The sequence below is a fragment of the Sapajus apella genome, unplaced genomic scaffold (genome assembly GCF_009761245.1).
Source record: "Sapajus apella isolate SASKATOON/1434 unplaced genomic scaffold, GSC_monkey_1.0 scaffold14, whole genome shotgun sequence".
Lineage (NCBI taxonomy): Eukaryota > Metazoa > Chordata > Mammalia > Primates > Cebidae > Sapajus > Sapajus apella.
The window spans coordinates 33,129,584-33,154,001 of NW_022436954.1; the positions used below are offsets into that span (position 1 = coordinate 33,129,584).

General features: G+C 38.9%; 1 long non-coding RNA gene across 1 annotated transcript; it reads left to right on the forward strand.

Annotated features, from left to right (window-relative positions):
• Positions 1–6,082: 6,082 nt before the first annotated feature.
• LOC116554493 lies at positions 6,083–23,625 on the forward strand. The gene is made up of 2 exons (XR_004270217.1): positions 6,083–6,320; positions 23,368–23,625. It is a non-coding gene; the product is annotated as an uncharacterized LOC116554493 (long non-coding RNA).
• Positions 23,626–24,418: the final 793 nt, after the last annotated feature.

Sequence of the window (24,418 nt, forward strand, 5' to 3'; positions counted from 1 at the left end):
CTGCAGCAGAGGGGCCTGACGTTATAAGGAAAACTAACAAACAGAAAGAAATACCTTCAACATCAACAGAAAGGACATTCACTCAGAAACTCCATCCAAAAGTCACCAAATTCAAAGATGAAAGGTAGATAAATCCAAGAAGATGGGAAAGAACAAGCACAAAAAGGCTGAAATCACCAAAAGCCAGAACACCTCTTCTCCAATGGATCACAACCACACACCAGCAAGGGAACAAAACTGGATGGAGAATAAGTGTGACAAATTGACAGAAACAGGCTTCAGAAGCTGGATAATAACAAACTTATATGCATTATGGGAGCATGTTCTAACCCAATGCAAGTAAGCTAAGAACCTTGAAAAAAGGTTAGATGAAATGCTAATGAGAATAACCAACATGGAGAAGAACATAAACAACATGATGGAGCTGAAAAACCACAATACAAGATCTTTGTGAAGCATACACAAGTTTCAGTAGCCGAATCGATAAAGCAGAAGAAAAGATATCAGAGATTGAAGATCAACTTAATGAAATAAAGTGAGAAGGAAAGATTAGAGAATAAAAAAGGGAAAAGAAATAAAGCCTCCAGGAAATATGGGATTATGAAAAAGACCTAATCTACGTTTGATCGGTGTACCTGAAAGTGATGGGGATGATGAAATCAAGTTGAAAAACACACTTCAGGATATTATCCAGGAGAACTTCCCCAACCTAGCAAGGCATGCCAATGTTCAAATGCAGGAAATACAGAGAACACCACAAAAATACTCTTCAAGAAGAGCAACCTCAAGGCTCATAATCATCAAATTCATCAGGGTTCAAATGAAGGAAAAAATGCTAAGGGCAGCCAGAGAGAAAGGTTGGGTTACCCACAGAGGGAACCCCATCAGACTCACAACAGATATTTTAGCAGAAACCCTACAAGCCAGAAGAGAGTGGGGACCAATATTTAATATCTTAGAAGAATTTTCAACCGAGAATTTCATATCCAGCCAAACTAAGCTTCATAAGCGAAGAAGAAATAAAATCCTTTAAGACAAGCAACTGCTGAGAGATTTTGTCACCACCAGTCCTGCCCTACAAGAGCTCCTGAAGGAAGCACTAAACATGGAAAGGAACAACCAGTACCAGTCACTGCAAAACATACTAAACTGTAAAGATCATCGACACTATGAAGAAACTGCATCAACTAATGGACAAAACAACCAGCTAGCATCAAAATGGCAGGACCAAATTCACACATAACAATATTAACCTTAAATGTAAATGGGCTAAATGCCCCAATCAAAAGACACAGACTGGCAAATTGGATAAAAAGTCAACTCATTGGTGTGCTGTATTCAGGAAACCCATCTCATGTTCAGACACACACATAGGCTCAAAAAAAAGAGTTGGAAGAAGATTTACCAAACAAATGCAGAGCAAAAAAAAAGCAGGGGTTGCAATCTTAGTACCTGATAAAACAGACTTTAAACCAACAAAGAGCAAAAGAGACAAGGAAGGGCAGTACATAATGGTAAAGGGATTCATGCAATGAGAAGAGCTAACTATCCTAAATATATATACACCCAAGACAGGAGCATCCAGATACATAAAACAAGTTCTTAATGATCTGCAAAAACACTTAGACTCCACACAATAACAGTGGGAGATGTTAACACCACACTATCAATACTAGACAGATCAATGAGACAGAAAATGAATAAGGATATCCAGGACTTGAACTCACATCTGGACCAAGCGGGCCTAATAGACATCTACAGAACTCTCCACACCAAAACCACAGAATATACATTCTTCTCAGCACCACATCACACTTATCCTAAAATAGATCACATAATTGGAGGCAAAACATTCCTCAGCAAATGAAAAGAATGGAAATCATAACAAACAGTCTCTGAGACTACAGTGCAATCAAATTAGAACTCAGGATAAAGACACTCACTCAAAACTGAACAACTACATGGAAACTGCACAACCTGCTCCTGAATGATTACTGGATAAATAATGAAATGAAGGCAGAAACAAAGATGATCTTTGAAACCATTAAGAACAAAGACACAACGTACCAGAGTCTCTGGGACACACTTAAAGCAGTGTCTAGAGTGAAATTTATAGCACTAAATGCCCACCAGAGAAGCCAGGAAAGATATAAAATTGACACTCTAATGTCACGACTACAAGTACTAAAGGAACAAGATCAAACAAATTCAATAGCCAAAGGCAAGTAATAGCTAAGATCAAAGCAGAACTGAAGGAGCTAGAGACAGAAAAAAACCATCAAAAAATCAATAAATACAGGAGATTTTTTTAAAAGATCAACAAAATAGATAAACCACTAACTAGCCAGACTAATAAAAAGAGAGCAGATTCAAATAGAGGCAATAAAAAAATGATGAAGGGGATATGACCACCAATTCCAGATATACAAACTACTATCAGAGATTACTACAAACAACTCTATGCACATAAACCAGTAAATCTAGAAGAAATGGATAAATTCTTGGACATGTACACCCTCCCAAGACTAAACCAGAAATAAACTGAATTCCTGAATAGACCAATAAAAAGATCTTAAGTTGAGGCAGCAATTAATAGCCTACCAACCAAAAAAGGCCAGGACCAGATGGGTTCATAGCTGAATTCTACCAGAGGTACAAAGAGGAACTGGTAACATTCCCTTTGAAACTATACAAACAATACAAAAAAAGGGAATCCTCCCTAACTCATTTTATGAGACCAACATCATCCTGATATCAAAACCTGGCAGAGATGCAACTAAAAAAGAAAATTTCAGGTCAATATCCATGACGAATATTGACGTAAAAATCTTCAAAAAAAAAAAAAAATACTGGCAAACCAAATCCAACAGCACATCAAAAGCTTATTCATCATGATCAATTTGGCTTCATCCCAGGGATGCAAGGCTGGTTCAACATCTGCAAATCTATCTATAAACATAATCCATCACATAAATAGAATGAAAGGCAAAAACCACATGATTATCTTAATAGAGGTAGAGAAGGCCTTCTACAAAATTCAACAGCCCTTTATGCTAAAAACTCCCAATAAACTAGGTATTGATGGATCCCATCTCAAAATAAGAAGAACTATTTATGACAAACCCACAGCCAATACCATACTGAATGGACAAAAACTGGAAGCATTCCCTTTGAAAACTGGCACAAGACAAGGATGCCCTCTCTCACCACTCCCATTCAACACAGTATGGGAAGTTCTGGCTAGGGCCATCAGGCAAGAAAAAGAAATAAAGCGTATTTGAATAGGAAGAGAGGATATCAAATTGTCCCTGATTGCAGATGACATTATTGTATGTTTAGAAAACCCCATCATCTCAGCCCCAAATCTCCTTAATCTGATAAGCAAATTCACCAAAGTCTCAGGATGCAAAATCAATGTGCAAAAATTACAAGTAATCCTATACACCAAAAATAGACAAACAGAGAGCCAAATTATGAGTGAGCTCTCATTCACAAATGCTACAAAGAGAATTAAATACCTAGGAATACAACTAACAAGGGATGTGAAGGACCTCTTCAAGGAGAACTACAAACCACTGCTCTAGGAAATAAGAAAGGACAGAATCAGACGGACAAACATTCCATGTTCATGGTTAGGAAGAATCAATATCATGAAAAAGGCTATAATGCCCAAAGTAATTTATAGATTCAATGCTATCCCCATCAAGTTACCAATGACTTTCTTCACAGAACTGGAAAAAAATGCCTTAAACTTCAAATGGAACCAAAAAACTGCCCATATAACCAAGACAATCCTAAACAAAAACAAAACAAAAAAATAAATAAAAACAAAGCTGGAGGCATCAGGCTACCTGACTTCAAACTATATTACAAGGCTACTGTAATCAAAACAGCATGATACTGGTACCACACAGAAATATAGACCAATGGTACAGAACAAAGACCTTAGAAAGAATGTCACAAAACTATAACCATTTGATCTTTGACAAACCTGACAAAAACAAGCAATGGGGAAAGGATTTCCTATTTAACAAATGGTGTTGGGAAAACTGGCTAGCCATATGCAGAAAGCTGTAACTGGATCCCTTTCTTACACCTCATACAAAAATTATTTCCAGATGGATTAATGATTTAAACATGAGGCCTAACACCATAAAATCTCTAGAAGAAAACCTAGGCAATACCATTCAGGACACAGACATGGGCAAGGACTTCATAGCTAAAATACCAAAAGCAATGGCAACGAAAGTCAAAATAGACAAATGGAATATAATTAAACTTAAGAGCTTCTGCAAAGCAAAAAAAAGTATCTTTAGAGTGAACTGGCAACCAACAGAATGGGAAAACATTTTTGCAATATACCCCATCTAACAAAAAACTAATATCCAGAATCTACAAAGAACTTAAACAAATTTACAAGAAAAAAACAACTCCATCAAAAAGTGTGTGAAGGATATGAACAGACACTTTTTAAAAGACATTTATGCAGTCAACAAACATGAAAATAGCTCATCACTACTAATCATTAGAGAAATGCAGATCAAAACCATCTTGAGATACCATCTCACACCAGTTAGAATGGTGATCATTAGAAAATCAGGAGACAGCAGATGCTGGAGAGAATGTGGAGAAATAGGAACACTTTTACACTGTGGGTGGGAGTGTAAAATAGTTCAACCATTGTGGAAGACAGTGCAGTGATTCCTCAAGGATCTAGAAACAAACAGAATGCCATTTGACCCAGGAATCTCATTACTGGGTATATATCCAAAGGATTAGAAATCATTCTATTATAAAGACGCATGCACACTTACGTTTATTGGGACACTGTTTGCAATAGGAAAAAGTTGGAACCAACCCAAATGCCCATCAATGATAGACTATATAAAGAAAATGTGGCACATATACGCCATGGAATACTATCATTCTCAGCAAACTGGTACAAGAACATAAAACCAAACACCACATGTTCTCACTTATACATGCGTGATAAACAGTAAGAAAACATGGACACAGGGCAGGGAACATCACACATTGGTGCCTGTTGGGGGTGGGAGGCTAGGAGAGGGATAGCAGGGGGTGGAGGGATTGGGGAGGGATAGCATTAGGATAAATACCTAATGTAGATGACCAGGTAATGCAGCCACCACTATGGCATGGGTATACCCATGCAACAAACCTGCACATTCTGTACATGTACCCCAGAACTTAAAGTATAATAATTTTTTTAAAAAGAAAATATAAAGTAACTCCCCAACAAATAAAAATAAAAACTACCATATCTGTCCTCCTCAAATAAAAATAAATAAATCAGAATTAAAAACTACCATGTCCAGATAGTTTCAGAAGGGAATTCTATGAAGTCTTTAAAGATCAGATCATTCTAGAGCTGTTTAGGTAGTCCAGAGTACAAAAAGAAAACCTTCAAAATTACAAAACTATTTTAATATAAAATTAACAACAAAATCTGACAAATATTGCAGACACACAGACACAACCCACAGGTACATGAAATTTATGACAGGTAGCATATGCATATTTTAATTCTTGGAACAACCCTGAAAAGTTGGAGTTATTATTCCATGTTACATGTGAGAAAATTGAGGCTAAGAAAAATTGCTCAGTGTTTCAGAACTTCTAAGGAAGCAACAGATTTTACCGTGTTGACACAGCATACCTTCCAGGGCTATCACTCTCATGTTGTCAACTGTATCTATTCATTAATTCATCAACTCATTCATTCTACACATGCTTCTTGAATGCCTATTCTGTTTCGGGAACTGTACTAGGTGCTGAAGAATAGACATAAACAACAAAATAGGATAATATAATAAATACAAAATAGAATAAACAACAAAACAATTTCCTGCTTGCATGGAATTGATATTCTAGTGAGGGAGACAGACTATAAAAATAACAAGTAAAACATGTAATTTGAATGGTGATATTGTTACAGAAAAATAATGTGTATACCTGGTTTGGACCTTTACTCAAACATCAAGTAGAGCAAGACATCTGAGATAACTGAAAAATTGGAACATAGACTAAAATATTATTATACCATTAATTTTATTAGATTTGATAATGGCATGTAGAGTACTCTCAACAGAAGTGAGATGGAAACATAGAAAACCTGCTTTTGGATGCTGATGTGAAAATCAAATTTTCAGACTTTGGCTTAAGTAGAAAATTCACCTTTGGCAACAAAGCTGGATACCTCCTGTGACAGTCTCCTGTGTTACCCCAAACTCTTCCAGAGCCAAAAGTATGATGGGTTTGAGACAGATGTGTAGAGCTTGGGAGTCATCAAATATACACTGGTCAGTGGAGCTCTGCCTTCTGATGCACAGAAATTCAAGGAGCTGTGAGAGGAAGTACCTGAGAGTTCAATACCATATCCCCTTATAAATATCCATGGAATATGGAAACCTGCTCAAGAAATTTATCCTTCTAAATTCCAGCAAAAGATGCACATTAGAGAAAATCATGAAAGATTGATGGAAAAATGTAGCTCATTAAGATAATGAACTAAAGCCAGATGTGGAGCCATCCCCTGACTATTAGGACTCCAGTGGACTGAATTGCCATTGCCTGCAGTTACACACTGGAAAAGGTCCAGGACTCACTCACGAGCCAGGATTACAAAGAAGTGATGGCTGCCTATCTGTTCCTCGGCTACAAGTAGTCTGAGTTGGAGGACTGCACCATCATTCTGAAGCCCCAGTTTTCAGTTGATTTGAGCAATAGCAGTGTACCTTTCCATCTTACAGAGTACAGCATAGCAGCTCTGCCAACCTTATACAGCTGAGTTCCAGAAAGCTTGCCAATTTCCACCTTTAATTCTCACTCCCAGAGTACTCAGATTAGCAATGCAGAAAATCAGTGGCCTGTGGAGGACCAGGAGTCAGGGAAGAAGACCAGTAGCATGGGCAGCGTGTCTGCCAGGCCCCTCCATGATCTGAAGAGGAAGAAACCGCCCCCTCATCTCCACCCCTCCCAAAGCAGTTTCTCCACAAGCACAAATCAAAGCAGAAATTTATGACTTTTGGAGAGGTAAGTAATCCTTCCAGAATGACAAAGATTGCCTAACTGTGCCAGGGTTTGGGTCTCCATGGCTTCTGCTTCCACCATAGTGTCCCCAGTTCCCCTCAGCCTGCACCAACGTCTTGGTGCATTGTGGCTACTAAAACCAAATACCATAGGCTTGGTAAATTATAAACAACAGAAATTTATTGTTCACAATTCTAGACACTGGGAAGTCCAAGAACTAAGGCTCTAGTAAATGTAGTGTCTGGTGAGGGCTCATTGTCTGCCTCATAGATGGCTCCTTCTCACTGTGTCCTCAAGTGGCAAAGAGGCAAACAAGCTCCCTCAGGCCTCATTTGTAAGGGCATGAGTGTGGTTCATGAAGGCAGAGTTCTCATCATCTAATCACTTTCCAAAGACCTTATCTCTTAATACTATTGCATTGGTTGTAACATATAAGTTTTAACATACAAATTTTGGAAGGACACAAACACTCAGACCATAGCAACCACGAATCTAAGGTGGCCTTGATTCAGCACAATTCGGCCTCAGACCTGACCCCAGGAGAATAATTGTCTATCACCATGCAAGGCCCCAGGATGTTCCTGGGTTTTGGACTATGCTTTACAAACTGCCTTAGCAGTAGTGGTGGTTTCTGACAGAACCAACTTTCTTAGAGTGTGTTCAAAGGAAACTTCATTCTCACTGAGATACTCCAATAGATGCATGACTTGCAGAATTTGTCATAGGATGTGACCCCAGTGTAGGGCCAGCTGGCAGCTACTGGGAGCTTCTTCAGCAAGTTCTCCTTCAAATGCATACACAGAAACCTGTTTCAAAATGAAAACACATGGAAACAGGGAGGGGAACCACACAAACCAGGGCCTGTTGTGGGGTGTGAAGGGAGGGAGAACATCAGGACTAATAGCTAATGCATGCAGGGCTCAATAACTAGGTGACATGTTGATAGGTGCAGCAAACCACTATGGCACACATTTACCTGTGTATCAAACCTGCACATTCTGCACATGCATCCCAGAACTTAAAGTAAAATAAAAAATAAAATAGGAAAAGATAAATCTCAGTTTCAGGTTTGCTTGAAACAACCTGAAATAACCAGAAAGCAAAGACCAAAAGGATATATGGTCTTATGTGGTGGGCAGTGAAGGCAATGAAAAAGAAAAAGATTTTCTGGAGGCCAAAATGTGTCCACCACACTTTTCATGGAGAATGAAGATCATGAGCACCACAGAGCTTAGGAGATAATGTGTAAGGTGGAGAAGCTGCAGTAAGTAAACAGCAGTGTGCGATCTGTTCAAGGAGTATGTGCCATTTTGCATGCAGAGCTCGCTGGGCTAAAGGCACTTCATGCAGTGGAAGATGGAGGTGTGTAAACTGCCTTGGTGATCTCTCTGCAGAGAGTTAAATTAAACCAGGTATGCAGGATTTTCATGGCACTGAAAAAAAGTGGGATCTTTAAAAGCCTTCCAGGATCCTCCTGGGAGACAAGAGGAGGGGGCAGCTGGTATAGCTCTTAAGCCTGCCTCTCAGACCCTAACTGGGAGAAACTTTATGGACTGAATAGATAGGGTTCCTCAGGGGTACTTCTCTCCTCCTTTCATGTTTGTGAAGGAGAGAAAATAGTTTTGTAGAAATAAACGTAGTGCAAATGAAAACAGGCTACCTATTCAAAGTTTGCTAGAGAAAGGGAGTCAGACCCCATCACTTGCCTTTGGCAGAGATTCTAATGTAGGCAGGGCAGTGGGAAAGCTTTATAATAAAAGAGGAAGGCTTCAGGACTCACTGGAAGCTGTTGGCATGAGGAACCTGGGGGCTTCTTATGTGATTGGTATGTGGAGCATACTTGGCTTTTTTCTGGTTGGCTTAAGTTGCAAAGGGTTTGAGGACGTAAGAGCAAAAAATTAGAGAACTGGCAGTTATTGACCAAGTTCCGACTTTTCTAGGCCAATTACTTGCAGAGGTTATAGTTTAGCTTCCTAGACTTATTGGCGCAGGCATGGTTACTCAGAGTATGTTGAGTCCCTCTATTCTTTACCTGCCCAGAAATCTACTTTTCCTTCTTCTCACTTATAGGAGGCAAAAGAAAGGAAAGTGGAGTGAGAAAAGATAGACCACTCCTTGAACACTACAGTTGCACCTAGTTTTCCACCCAAAGTAGATTTTATAAAAAATCAACAAAGAAAATAAACAAAAAAATTGTGGCCACCTTTCTTCCCTGCCTTCTGAAACAGTAGAGATGGCTTATGAGGTTTCCCAGGAAGGCGGCTCTCGGCTTGGAACACTCTCAAGCTGGAGTGATGGAGCTCACTGTTAGGCCCTTCCCAGCTACACTTTGACTTTATGCTCCTCTCTCCTTTCTCCTTTCCAAGGGAACCCAGAGGTGGCCTGCTCCTGAGCTCAGGCTCTTGGACTTAAGGCCTGGCTGCCTGTGGCTGAGATGGGGCATCCCTTATCAGGCCTGACTAGCAGGACTCACTCTTGGGCTGCAGAGACGGGGTGAGGGGCTTTGGCCTCTCTCTATGCTGAACCCTCTGTCCTAACTCCTTCCACAGAGCTGGATATTTCCTTCTGCAAGCTGCTGTGCAGGAGGTATTTACTCCCCTCAAGATTGCATGCCATGCTTCCACTGTCAACCTCCTGGAAAGGAGGAAGGGAGGGGTGGGGACTACAGGGGCCTTTAGCTTCTCATATCATAGTAATTTTATATCATCATACATTTTATAGTTGTGGTTTTTTGTTTTTTTGTTTTTTTTTTGAGACGGAGTCTTGCTCTGTCACCAGGCTGGAGTGCAGTGGCTCAATCTCGACTCACTGCAACCTCTGCCTCCTGGGTTCAAGCGATTCTTCCACCTCAGCCTCCCAAGTAGCTGGAACCACAGGCGTGTGCCACCAAGGCTAGCTAATTTTTTTGTACTTTTAGTAGAGACGGGATTTCACTGTGTTGGCCAGGATAGTCTCAATCTCTTGACCTCGTGATCCGCCCGCCTCGGCCTCCCAAAGTGCTGAGATTACAGGTGTGAGCCACCGCGCCAGGCCCTATTGTGGTTGTTTTAATATTAAAAAAATAAAAGGTAAGCAGCAGATTTTGAGGTTATTAGGGATATAATATCTTTAATCACTCTCTTAGGACTTTAGTATTTAATCATCAGTAAGCAATAACTCCAAATTTTGGGGATCACCAAAGGACAGACATCTTTCTTCTTAGCAGAAATTGCATTAAGTAGAGGTACTGCTGCAGCTTCCGAAAGTCTTATTTCACCTCTGGCTTCACTCCAAATTTTTGAGGCCACCAAGGGACAGATACCTTTGTTCTTAGCAGAAATTGCTTTAACGAGGGGTACTGTTGCAGTTTTAGGTAGTCTCACTTCACCTCTGGCTTCAAATGCTTGAAGGTGACTTAAAGGCTTTTTTCAGTGGAGTGCAAGTTTCCTAGATCGTGAACTGGCTACATTGAGACTAAGAGATAGCAGGTCTGCAAGCCCATAACATTTTAAGGGCACAAGACCATGAGATTCAGAAAAAATGAAAAGGCTGTGAAACTGCAAAAGAGCAGGCAGTAAGACTGCAGGAGTGTGGTATCACCATGATACTGGGAGACCGCAAGACTGCAAGGCCGTGGCACCGGCATTATCAGGCATTGAAATTGGAAACTGAGACTGCAGATCTCTTTCTGCTTTCCAGCTGTGTTCTCAGTCTCTGCTTACTCAGTAAAAGTTGCCTGTAAAGGAATTCCTCATTATGGAGATTTGCCTTTGCATTTGAGTCTCCTTTAGATTCAAATTTGAAACACAAGTTTGCAGGCTTGTCAACATTTTGGGAAATTTACTTCTGAGCAGAATTCTCTGACAAGCTCAATTCTCTACCTGATCTGTCCCAAGCCTCAGCAATTGGCCCCCGTTGTGAATGCATTCTCTGTTATCACCTAGAGAGCACTCACCCCTCCTTTGCGTCCACAACTATCAAATGTCTTTGAGGAAAAGTGTGTGTATTTAATTTATGCTCTATTAAGAAATTCTAGTTGTTTTCTAGTTGTTTCAGAGGGAATAAAATTTTTATTTTCTACATCTTAACTAAAAGTAAAAATTCCAACTTGATTTCTGAGTAGATTTAGGAAAAATTCTGTCACATATATGGCTTTAGCAGTGAGTAAGTGGTCAGTTATACTTGGGTAACAATCTTTTAGTTTTGGAGAAATTACAACCCTTGCCCAAACAGAAAGAGGACAGGGTTTGGCAGTGCGGTTCATGGATTAGAGTTACTCGTGCAACCTTACCGGTGCAAAAGTTCTCTCTTAAATCCATGTCTTGACTCAACATCTGGGAAGAGAAACTGAATCCTTTTACAACAGTAGGGATAGGTGGTGGGTTTAGAATAGGCCCTGGCTGTCTTCCAAAGACAGAACAAACTGAGAACACTTCTATGGTAAATGTCATAGTGCTATTGCAGAAAAAGATCTCTGTTGATGAAAAGTTATACATCTCCTTTTGTTTCAGAGTTCATTGGCTGGAATTGATTTTTGATTTCTATTACTATAAACATTAAATAAAGTATGAACCCATGAAATTTGAAGACTTCCTAAACAAATCCTTTAGTAGTCAGCCCCAACATTAGATCTCAATCAGCTTATTTCACTCCACTGCACTTTAAGAATAAATTTCAATTCCTCTCACATTACAAGTCAAGAACTTTATAATGACTAACATGGTTTGGGAAAAGATCTCCCTGTGCCTATCCTCCAAGCTCACATCTTACAGTTCTGCCATTCAATCCTTCCTCCTACTATTACTCAAAAGGCCAGACTTTTCACACGGACTGTTCCCTCTCCGCTTGCCCACAGACATTCATATGTCCAATTTCTTAGTCTTTGCCCACATGTCATGTTCTCCATAAACATTCCCTATTTATAAGTCCATTTACCTGCTACCATCTCCTTTAAGAGCATTTATTACCATCAAATATCCTATATATGTTACTTGTTTTGTTTATTACTTCCTATCTCCCCAGCTCCCCCTAAAATGAGTGTCTAATAATAAAAGAAATCTTACTCTTTTTGATTCACTAGTATATCACAGGGGCTCAGAGGAATGCCTAGCCAGTAACAACAAATCAGTACAGCTATGCATGGCTTACAATGAAGATACATTCTAAGAAATGTGTCATTAGATGATTCTGTCTACATATCTAGGCTATATGCTGTAGGCTACTAAAATGTAGCCTGCTTTAGCCTGCTACACACCTAGACTATATGATTTAGCTTACTACATACCTAGATTAGATGGTGTAGACTATTAAGCTATATAGTTTAGCCTACTACTCACCTATGCTACATGGCGTAGTCTACAGTATACCTAGACTATATGGTTTAGCTTACTACACACCTAGGCTATATGGTTTAGACTACTAAACACCTAGACTACATGGTTTAGCTTATTATACATCTAGATCACATAGTATAACCTCCTACACACCTAGGCTATATGGTTTAGCTTATTGCCTACCTAGGCTATATGGTGTAGACTGCTACACACCTAGGCTATATGGTTTATTTTACTATACATCTAGGCTTCATGGTATAGCTTAATACACACATAGATTATATAGTATAGCCTACTACCCCTAGGCTGTAAGGTATAGCTTAATACATACCTAGGTTATATGGTGTAGCCTACTAGGCTATATGGCTTAGCTTACTATATACCTAGATTATATGGCATAGACTACTATACACCTAGGCTATATGATATAGCCTGCTACACATCTATGTAATAGTAGCCTACCACACACCTAGGCTATATGGTTTATCCTATTACATACCTAGGCTATATGGTTTAGCCGACTATACACCTAGATTATATAGTAAAACCTACTATACACCCAGGTTTAGTTTACTACACTCAGGTTATTTGATATAACCTATTACACACCTAGTTTATATGGTATAAATGATTACATAATGAGGCTATCTGGTTTAGCTCAATACATACTTAGATTATATGGTATAGCCTACCACATACCTAGATTATATGGTACAACCTATTGCTTCTAGGCTACAAACCTGTGCAGTGCTGAATATTGTAGGTAATTTTAATATAGTGGTATTTGTTTATCAACACAAATCTAAATATAGAAAAGGTACAGTAAATGTTGAGTAAAGTAATATGAGACCACAGTCATATATGCCATCTGTCATTGACCAAAGTGTCATTAAATCCATGATAAATGGCACATGACTGTATTTGTAGAAGTGAAATGAGTCCCAGATCCAGGGGCTTTTCTCTGACACTAGAAATGCCTGTAATGGTAATGAGAACGATGGTGATGCTAATAATTGCAAGACATGCATCATAATCTTCCTTTACATGGCATTTTCAGAAAAATAGTCTAAGTAGGTCAGAAATTGTGTGGGTTTGCTCTGCTAGCTTTATTTTTAAATGCAAACTCTCTTAACTGGAATGTCAAGTGTTAATGGAGCAGTGCCTGTTATAAACAGAAACAAGCTATAAACTGTGAAGCTACAAAATTAGTAGCAACACTTTCATTCTCAGGGAATTTTGGATACATTAGGAACCTGTAATTACTGACTCCCATCTGCCTACTCTATCTTGAGCTTAATTATGTATTTCAGAAGGAACGTTTTTCATGTTTTCATTTTTTGTATATGTAAATATTTAGCTACATCTCTTATCATTTACTGCCTCCCTTTCCCTCTGCCTTTGCTATTTACAATCTCTCGAGCTATTTTTACTTCCAAATTTCAATCTCTTTCCTCAGAGTCAGCATGACAGAGATTAGAGCCAGGGAATTTGGTGCTGCTGGTATCTTTATGGCATCTTTGAAGAGAGGTTATCAAACTCCAAACAAGTATTTTAAAATGTAGGGAGGGGGCAAAGGAAGCTCTAGTATCTTTTCCAAATTGAATGTTCAACATACTAACACAGTCTCTAAGATCAGTAATGTGTAGGCTCTTCCTCAGAGTGTAAGGTCTTAAATAAAATGGAAAAACAATGGGTGAAAACAAGGTTCAATAAGGTTTGTTACATCAGGATTTAGAATAGTCTTTGAAACATTTCCCTAAGAGGAAAGTACTTCAGACACTGCCTCCTAGAATTATGTTAACAGCAAAAACAAACCCTTTCTTGGGATAAAACATACCTATTATGAATAGTATTTACCCCAATGATGTTTTGAAAACTGATGATCTAGTGAAAATAATTTTAATGATATAAATATATTGAATATATTGATACAATTTTGTTAGTGTTAGCTGCATCCTTAGTAACTTCAATATTCCTTCTATTTCCATGAGATACCGGAGAGAACTACACATATATGTTTGATTTAAATTTAGCAAAAAAAATATACAGTAAAATTAATTTCTTTTTCATTTTTCTTTCTGGAAGAGATGGAAAAAAATTTTTTGATTTTTGTTCCCTTTCAGTTACTCTCTGGATCTACTGAACCTTTATGCCTGATCACATTAAATTTTTCTTTACACACCCCTCATCAGTCCCTAAGGCTGTCCTGAAGAAAACTCCACCCATGTCTATGTTCAGAAATTTAGCACTAAAAAACAGAGTTGCTCTTAAAGGCAGGATAGAGTTATGCTTGAACATAAAAATGTATAGTCTAACTCAGGGTGGGTGAGCGGCTCCCAGAGATCTAGGAAGACTTGTTTAGTTTTGTTTTGCAAGGGAAGTGTATTTACCAGGAGATAGAGATGGCTACTTGCTCATGGTCCTTGTTCCCAGGTGAAGACACACTGGTGTCATGTCCAGTTAAGGGGGAGAGGCATAGCTTGCCTATATAGCAATGAAAACGATATTACCCTGACCACTGAGTCAAGGTTAGCAGGAAGTAGCACTGAATATGACCTATGCAAAGAAATGGTGCTAGTCCTATCAGCAGGACTAGAAAGTATACACTTGGTTAGATTTAAAATACCACTAATTTTGGTTTAACTTTTAACATAAATTAGGACACGATTCACAGTGATACTTAAAATAGTATGCATCATTTGTATATCACTGCAAAGAAGAGATTAATCTGGAATTCCAGGACAGACTGATATGACTATGTCTCCAGCAGGAGTGGGGTTTCCTTTGGCTCCTGTTCTGGGGATATTAGCTACTGGCCTTGGGATTCCAGTGGGGTTTGGTCAGCATGACCACAGGCCTAAAAGTAGTAGAGGGCATAAGAAGATTGTAGGCAACTTGTTATGAGAACTGCAGCAGGGAGGCAGAACCAGTGATGGGATCCTTAAGGCAGGGACATAAGGGGCTCTTGGAAGGAGTAGCAATAGTACATCAACAATATATTTTCAGCTATTGATTATAAATGCTGAAGATATCATATATTATGAGGTATTTTTATGTCTACTTGGTTTATTCTGATTTGAATAATTTTTTTTTTTAGAAAATGAATTCATCTTACGATTTGAAGTCCAGACAAGCTATGTGCCTACATAAAACATATTGGGCCTGGGTCCTTAAGGAAAGTTAGTCATATGAAAAGCTGGTCTGCTTCTGAACAGACTGAAGGTGCAGGTGGGGTGAAAACCACCTCTCTACCATTGCCCTCTTTACCCTTGTACAGATTGGGAAACATTGTTGGATTAATTAATTGGTTGAAGTCACAGAGTTAACCCATCTGTGAACAAAGACTCAAACCCACATATTCCAAAGCTGGTGGAGTCTTCCCTACCTTAGTACTCCTAAACCTTAATCATAATAATCACTTCAGGAGCTTGTTACAAAATACCACTTCATTATAGATATTTAACCCTAGAGACTATCCTATAAGGTTGGGTCCTGAAAAGCTATTATATGCAATAGCTCAGGTATTTGTGCTGATTAGGTTTGAGAATAAATGCCTTTCTTTCACTGTCTCTGCAAAAAATGAACAAGCATTATTTTAGGCAGAGCACGGCAAGATTAGGCAAAGGAATGATAGCCAGAAAATCTCAAGCAGTGTGGTACACTTGGGGACATAAAATCAGTTTATATGAGGACTAGAAAATGCAGAGCAGAAGTCAGTCCCGGGTAGCAGTCCAGGTTAAAAACTCAGGGAGGGAGAAACATTGTTGCTACGATTGGCGAATAACGGTAGAAAGGAGGAATATTCCAGAAGGTTGTGGTACAGATGTAAGGAAAGTATACAGTTAATTGGACTTAGTCTTCAGCAGACATGGCACTGCAATTCAATTATTCATGAGCACATTGTATAGACTTTCTTTTATTCCATAAATATTACTGCATCACCCAGTATGTGCTATTCCTTCCGAAGCATTCCAGGAGATAGTGTACTACCCAAAACAGATGTGATACCTGCCTGTTGGAGGGCATAGTAAAGCAGAAGTGATTTTTACTAAACAGTAAGTAATTAATTAATTACCACTCCAAGGTGTGATGAAAGAAAAGATCCAGGAGCTGTAATGTAGGATAACGAGGTGGCGACAGGGCTAATGAGCTTAAGAAAGGAGAAGTAGGGGAGGCTTCTCTGAAAAGGACTTTCTTTATTTCTTTTAAGATGAAGCCTTGGCTCTGTTGCCCAGGCTAGAGTGCAGTGACAGGATCTCGGCTCACGGCAACATCTGCCTCCCAGGTTCAAGCAATTCTCCTGCCTCAGCCACCCAGGTAGCTGGGATTACAGGTGCCCGCCACCACACCCAACTAATTCGTTTTTGTATTTATAGTAGAGATGGGGTTTCATCATGTTAGCCAGCCTGGTTTTGAACTCCTGACCTCAAGTGATCTGCCAGCCTTGGTCTCCCAAAGTGCTAGGATTATCAGGGACTACACCTGGCTGATAAGGACTTTCTTCAGCTTCGATGGTCAAAGGAGGCAGGCTACTCCCTCGAATGTGAACCTGATACTAACCCACAACAAACATTCTTCTACTTAACATGAAAATCAGAAAATGTAACTCTCGCAAGGGAAAATTTTTGGATCTTTATTTGAACACTCAAAACTATTTTGTAATTTGAAATATAAGACAAAAAACAACAGTGATTGATCAATATAACTTGAACTTCTATAAATATGCTTCTCCGTCTTACCTGGGGACTATTCAGGTCACAAGTATATTCACATGGGAATGTCCCGTGGGAAGCTCAAAACTGGGACACAGGTGTGAAAGGCAAAACTGGAACTGAAAAACTCTGATGGTCAAATTGTTTCTTTAAAACCTTCTTACTTTTGATTTCTTCACCCATCTCAATGAACTTCTGGGAGAAGACTGACCCAAGTCATTTCAGACAGTGATGCTTACTTAGTAGGTTTCACCTTGACTGCCAATTCTTAACTGATGATAGTGACCACCTGGAGTAGTGTGATTAGTAGTGTACTGAAGCTGTAACCGGTCTCAGCAGGAAGGAGTACATACAGTATACACAAGCATAATAGGGAAGAAGTGGCAACCAATACCATGTACTAGCAAGCCATCATTTAGCATTTGCTTCCACATAGGCAGTGTGTCCCAGAGGAAAAGGGCACAGTGTTAGTTAGGGAGAGAGGTTAGAACTCCTGATCCTCTCTGAGCCAAGTCTGTGATCTTGGTTATTTTATACTGTGAGCCTCAGTTTCCTCATTTGTGAAGGTGAAGGGGGAAAGCCCACTTTGTAGGCTCTCCAAGTAGAAAAAAGATGATAATTATTGTGCTTATCTTTTGCAAATTCTTGAGAGCTAGTTATAAATCAGAGTAAATAAGATATGAGTTGAAGTTACTCACTTACAAGACCCATTGGTATGCTACATCCAGATCCATCTCACATGCAAGGATACACAAAGACTGAAAACAAAGGGATGGAGAAAAATTTACCAACCAAATGGAGAGCAAATAAATAGAAAGCAGGAGTTGCAATTTTTGCTGATAAAATAGACTTCAAAGCAACAAAGATCAAAAGAAGCAAAGAAGGATATTACATAAAGATAAAAGGATCAATGTAACAAGAAGAGCTAAAGATCCTAAATATATATGCACCCAATACAGAAATACCCAGATATATAAGACTTATAAAGAGACCTGGACTCCCACACAATAATAGTGGGAGACTTACAGATCAATGAGACAGAAAGTTAACATCGATATTCAGGACTTGAACTCAGATCCGGAACAAGTAGACTTAATTAACATTCATAGAACTCTCCACTTTAAATACACAAAATATACACTCTTATCAGTACTACATCACATGTATTTACAGGTTTAAATGAAATATTGGTTGGCTGCTTGTTAATTATTTTCTTCCCTCTTTTTTTTTTGTCTCTATTATTAAACATAATTACAGGCATACCCATTTTTAGACTGCATTTTAGCCCAGGCAATAAAGCAACACCCCTGTTCTCTGTTCTCTCTCCCTCTTCCTCTTTCTTCCTTTCCTTTATTCTTTTTTTTATTTTCTTTTTCTTTCTTCCTCAAAAAAAAAAAAAAAAAAAGAAGTTACTCACTTAAAGTAAGCATAAAATTGGCTCTAAAGTCAGTTCTACATCCTATGGGAAATCTAGCATGCCAAGATGTCTTTAAGTTCTGAAAAACTATTTTTCTTCTTATCTGTCTGGCTGTGATTTCTGGCTTCTGCATCTTGCACCTGTTTCTCTGTTGCTGCCTTGTCATTGACTTAAATGTTGAAGATGGCATCTACTACTTGAGCTATTTCCCCATAGATTCATCTCCCAGGAGGCAGTCATACACAGGAGGCTTTTACTGGAGATTTAAGGGTTAGAGCTAGGAGGAGCTTACAGAAGATAATTTGAATATCAAATTCAAGAGATCTTTAAAATTACTTTCTTAATTTCTGCCAATTTCATCTCCAAATTCTCATTTATCCATATCCCTACTCCTCCTTCTCTCTCCTATTAGTTTCCATAGATCAAATTATTGCTCTTTGGGACATCAACTTTTCATTTCCACCATCTCCTTCCTTGTAATCTCCTTATCAAAATATTGAGGAGAGGTTGGCAGGCACATGTGAGGGCAAAGTTCTTAATCAGGGGTCCTGCACACCAAGGGAGCTCTCTTACAGGCTTCTTTGGTTACACTGACCCTAAAAAATCATATGCAAAATGTTGCAAGTATGTGTGTCTGCACATACACAGATTCAATATTTTGCAGGAGGAGAGAACTTGTAGATTTTACAAGAATTTAAAAGGCCTCTCTCGTTCAAAGAATTCAGGTGCTATGGTTGTACAGCCTTATTTTGACCATGTTTTTTAACCATAATGAAACACTACAAAGCCCCATTCAAGACAAAGAAATGGAAACACACAAATCTATATTATACATGAGGTAAGCCTCATTTAATAAATTTAAAACTGCTATGCAATTGTTTATGTTCATGATAAAGATAAAATGAAGTATGAATTTGACAGACTACAAATAAATCTTGCTTCTCTAAATAATGCACTTTAGGATTTATTTGAATAATGATTTTCTTTGTGCAAGCAAACATTTTTTGTGTGTGCATTAGTAACTGAATAGCTAGAAAAGAAGACAGAGTGGTAGATCAGGACATATATTTAAAGTAATATACAAGGTATAATATAACTGAAATTCATAACAGAAAGCAATGTAGTATATAGCCCAGGACTGAGCATTTGAAGACGTGAGTTATGGCAACCTTGGGCAAGCTGCTTAAATTTTCTTAATGAGAGACCTCCCATTGCATATTAACAACATGCAAGAAAAACGATGATGATGATGATGATGTTCATGAAGCATCTCTAAAGAGAATGAAATTCAACTGAACATAGTTTTTCAGTTACAAGAGACTTTTTTATTTTTTTTTTAGTTGGAGTCTCGCTCTTGTCTCCCAGGCTGGAGTGCAGGGGCACAATCTCTGCTCACTGCAACCTCTGCATCCCTGGTTCAAGCAATTCTGCCTCAGCCTCCCAAGTAGCTGGGACTACAGGTGTGAACCACGACACCTGGCTAATTTTTTGTATTTTTAGTAGCAACAGGGTTTCACTGTGTTAGCCAGGATGATCTCGATCTCCTGACCTTGTGTTCTGTCTGCCTCGGCCTCCCAAAGTGCTGGGATTACAGACATGAGCCAACAGGAGACTTTTAAGCAATGCCTGGAGAAGGTGCTCACCTATCAAAGAGAGTGGGGTATGTGGCATAGAGCTGGGCACATGGGGGCTCTTCATGAACACCTACTGCTGCTTCGTCAACAAAGTGTGGGCTTGCACATTTATTTTAGGCAGTTCCTTCCCTGCAATGATCATGAGCCACTCCTGAGCTTGACTGCAACCTCTGGTAACCTCTTAGCCAGCATATTAAAAACACACAATAGCAGTTAAGAACAATGAATGACTTCTGGTATTTTTGGAGAGCATACCATACTACTTCAAGAAGATATAATAATAATTGGTTGTCATTTCATCAGCTGAGAAATAATTCTTGTTCCCTGCTTTCAACAATGCCCGCTGGTAATATTATGACACATAATATGAACAACAATTTCTACTTTCTCTCATGGAACTGTTTTAGAAAATTATTGTTAGCTGTGTCCTAAACAGGAAAAAAAATAACTTGTCTCTTTGAGGCTTAAGTATGCTAATTATTTGGGAGATTAATTTCGTTGAATTGCATCATGGTGCTATTCCTGAAGGCCAGCAGGAGTTACACTGAAAAGAATGGCTATGTGAAGGGTAAATGTTCTCTCAGACTTAAGCAGTGAGGCTCAATGTAATTTAGGAATCTAATGTGGACATTGAGTGTGACAGGGAGAGGCACGGGACCCCAATGAGTTGGTTTCTTCACTAATTACACCTAGAGAGACATCTGTAGGATCATAGTGTATAGATTGTAGTTGCATATAGTAGACACAAATAAGATTTCAAAGAAGATGACTTAACCCATCAGTCTCAACCACCTGTGACATTAAGAGAGAAAATACTGTAAAAGTGCTATGACGAATGATGTGATGTGGAATGATTCATTGATCTGTTAAGATGTGCTTTAAAAAGGCCCACTCATAACATTTTGCAGGGTTAGATATACAAGTATAAAAAGAAGTCAGCATACCAGACTTACCCCATAGGAAAGGGCACTCATGGAGAAGGGACAAAGAAGTGTCTTTCAAGGACAAAGTCCAGGAAGGAAGCCCTTCTTGCTCTGGTATAAGGCAGTTACTGTTTTCAGATAAGAACAGATTAGAAAATGAGCCAAAGAAGCAAGGCAAACACAAAGGAATGAAGCACTGATACATGTTAACAGGGAATGAACCTTGAAACATTATTCTATTTGAAAGAGGCTGGACACAAAAGGACACATATTCGAGAACATGAAAATCTATATATAGTGAGAGGGTAAATTGTGGTTGCTTAGGGCTGAGGGTGTTGGCTGGAGGGCTGGGAAGTAATAGCTAAAAGGTACAGGATTTCTTTGTGAGATAATGAAAATATCTAAAATGGGCTGTGGAGATGGTTGCACATAGCTGAAAATGTACTAAATATTATTGAGTTGTACTTTAAATGAGTGAATTGTATTTTATGTGAATAAAGCTGTTAAAAGACAGAACAGAGGCAAATGCAGTTTAGTACAATTAAATGAGGAGACTGCTTCTGGTCTTCAAAGTTAAATTTCTACCCAGGTAAAACTTTGAATCAGACAGATTGTAGTTCATTTGCAGGCTTTGCACTGTCTAGGTTTCATGATGCTGGGCAATGTTTAAAATTATTCTGTACTTCATTTTCCTCATCCACAAGGTGACGATGTTACTTCTGACATAGTGTTGTGATGGGATTAAATGACGTGGTGCCATATAGTAGCATTCTATAAAGAGTAGCTAATAATTAACATCATTATTATTAATCATAATTAAAAGAATTATGTCTCATTCACTACTAGACACAGGTGGATTCATTGAAGAGTAATATGAGGTTGTCTGAGGAATTCTTAAGACCTAAGATTGTCTATGCTAACAGCAACAATAATTCATGGAAGTCAGCTGAAAGAATCCAATTTACATAAGCTGTCAAGCATCAGTCACTGACCAAACCAAGAGAGCAAGACAGGCGTCAAATCTGACTACAGGAGCTGTAGGCAGTGAGAAGAGGAAGTAGAGACTATGTGAGGAGCTAGAACCCCCAACGATAATCATGACCACAGAAATGGAAAGTGGGATGAATGAATAAGACACTTTGGGGGTGTGGGAGCACAGAGGAAAAACTCAGACTGGTCCAGAGACACTGAAGGGTCCTTAGAGCTGAGGTTTTTGAGCCAATCTATACAGGATGTGTTGCTCAGGTGGACAAGGTGCATGGAGATGGAAAGCAAGATTGTTTGGAGAACCGCATGTGTTTCTGTGGTTTATCAAGGGTTTTTATATTGTGGGTGGGAGAGCACTGCAGATGAGAATGGAGGGGCGGGCTCTGCCACATCATACATGTCCTATATGCAATGCTGACAAACGGGGATTTTATTCTGTGGGTGATTAAAAGAGTTTTAGGCCATGGACAGGCATGATCATATTTGTGCTCTGGAAAAATTTCCCTTCTAATACATATGGAAAACAGAAAAACAGCAAGGAAACTGGAAGTAAGGAAAGCCAGAAGGAGGCTGCTGATACAAGTCATGAATAGATGGAAGAATTTTAAAAATATAAAGTGGATACAAATATACCATTAGTTCCTGATTGAATTCAAGAACTAATGGTATAGACATAATAAAAAATAACAAGTTTTTAACTTAAGTGATGGGAGTGGGTCACAGAATTCTGTAATTAAAAACGTGAAAATCAGTGGTATGAAGGTATGAAGATAAACATGACCCTTAGGTTTCCTAGCACATAGTCATTTCCAGCGTTCCAGTGTAGGAAACAAGCAGGAATCCAGAAGAGATGTGCTCGGGGATCGACTGACTTTGATGTGAGGTTGCCCTGTGTTTTCTCTTTGTGCAAGCTTTAATGGTGGCGAGACAATGAGGAGATCCTTATATTTACTCATGGGCAGGAGCTTAGTCTACGTATTTGTATATAAAATAAATGATCTTTGAAGGTAGCTAATGGGTAGGTTCAAATAAAAACATTGCCCTAGCATAGGTCAACAGAAGCCAGTAAATTCCTATGATACCCTTTTAATTTAAAAAGTCACCATTTGTTTTATATTTTAACATTTTTAATATAGTAAAGAGAAAAAGAAAGTCCATCTGCCCCTTTGCCAAAATGCAAATGATTCGATCTGGGAATTTGGGTTTCCTTGAACTGTGTGGCAGTATAGCCTAAAACAAGGGCTTAGGGGTAAGAAACAATCTGAGGTTTGAAACTTCACTCCAGCAACTTATTATTGGGTTGTCTTATTTTATTTCTTTCCATCTGTACAGTCAATGAAGACAACAGCGGTGCTGATATGAGGACTGAATGACACAATGGCTGCAAAGCACCCAGCGAGAGTGATCAGAAGGCAGATACTCAGACTTCTTATTCAGGACTCTGCACTTCCGAGTTAGCGCCAGAATGATTTCTCATTTTTGTGAACATGAAAAGGCCTGTTTTTTTATCATCCCCATCCACACCTTTTCTTTCTGCCTCCTGTCCCTAAGGATAGCAATAAAACATATCTGGAAGCCCAATTAGGCAAGCACAACTCCTGTCTGTCTTATCTTAATCCTGCCAGTAATAGAACAGTAATTGTTCAGAGAAACTACAAGGGAAATGGTGGGTAAGGAGAGTAGACGCTGCTCCAATTGATCTCAATTACTGTCATGAAATTGAGTCTTCTGTCCGACATCTAAATTTAATGCTTCTTTTCCCTGAGGATCTGTCGCTGGTTGTTGCCTTCTATTGTATCTGCGGTTGGCCTGTCACCGTCTGCATTACCCTCTTCATCAGAATGAAGGAATTGTTTTCATTCACCTAGAATTTCCTCTGTATGCTTTTCTGCTGCCTAGATCCTTCCTCTAGTCCTCTGACATTCATATTTGAATCTTTTCATTTTCTTTGGCTCAACACCCAGGGAAGAACTATGTTGTGGCTTGGCATACAAAGAATTAATTTCCATTTATGAACAAGAAGACAATTTTTCAAAACCTAAACAAGATGAGTGTAGGCTTTGCCCAAAGGATGAAAACATTCTGAAGTGAATTATATCCCTCTTTATTTGGGTGCAATTAGGAAAGTTAATTATGGGTAATTTTCAGCATGCATATGCTTTCACTTTGCTGATTTATAAGAAGGCATAAACATAATTAGGTGTGCATATGCATCCTCACAGTTTAATGGGCCCTGTATTCCCGGTAATAGGGAGGCTCAGCATGTTGTTGATGTGTCATTTTTCAGACTAAGGTATAGGAAGCTTTCTTGGATTGACTGTCCCTAGGAAATTACAGGGAAATGCAAGGTATATAGTTATATGAATTCAGAAGTAATGGTATC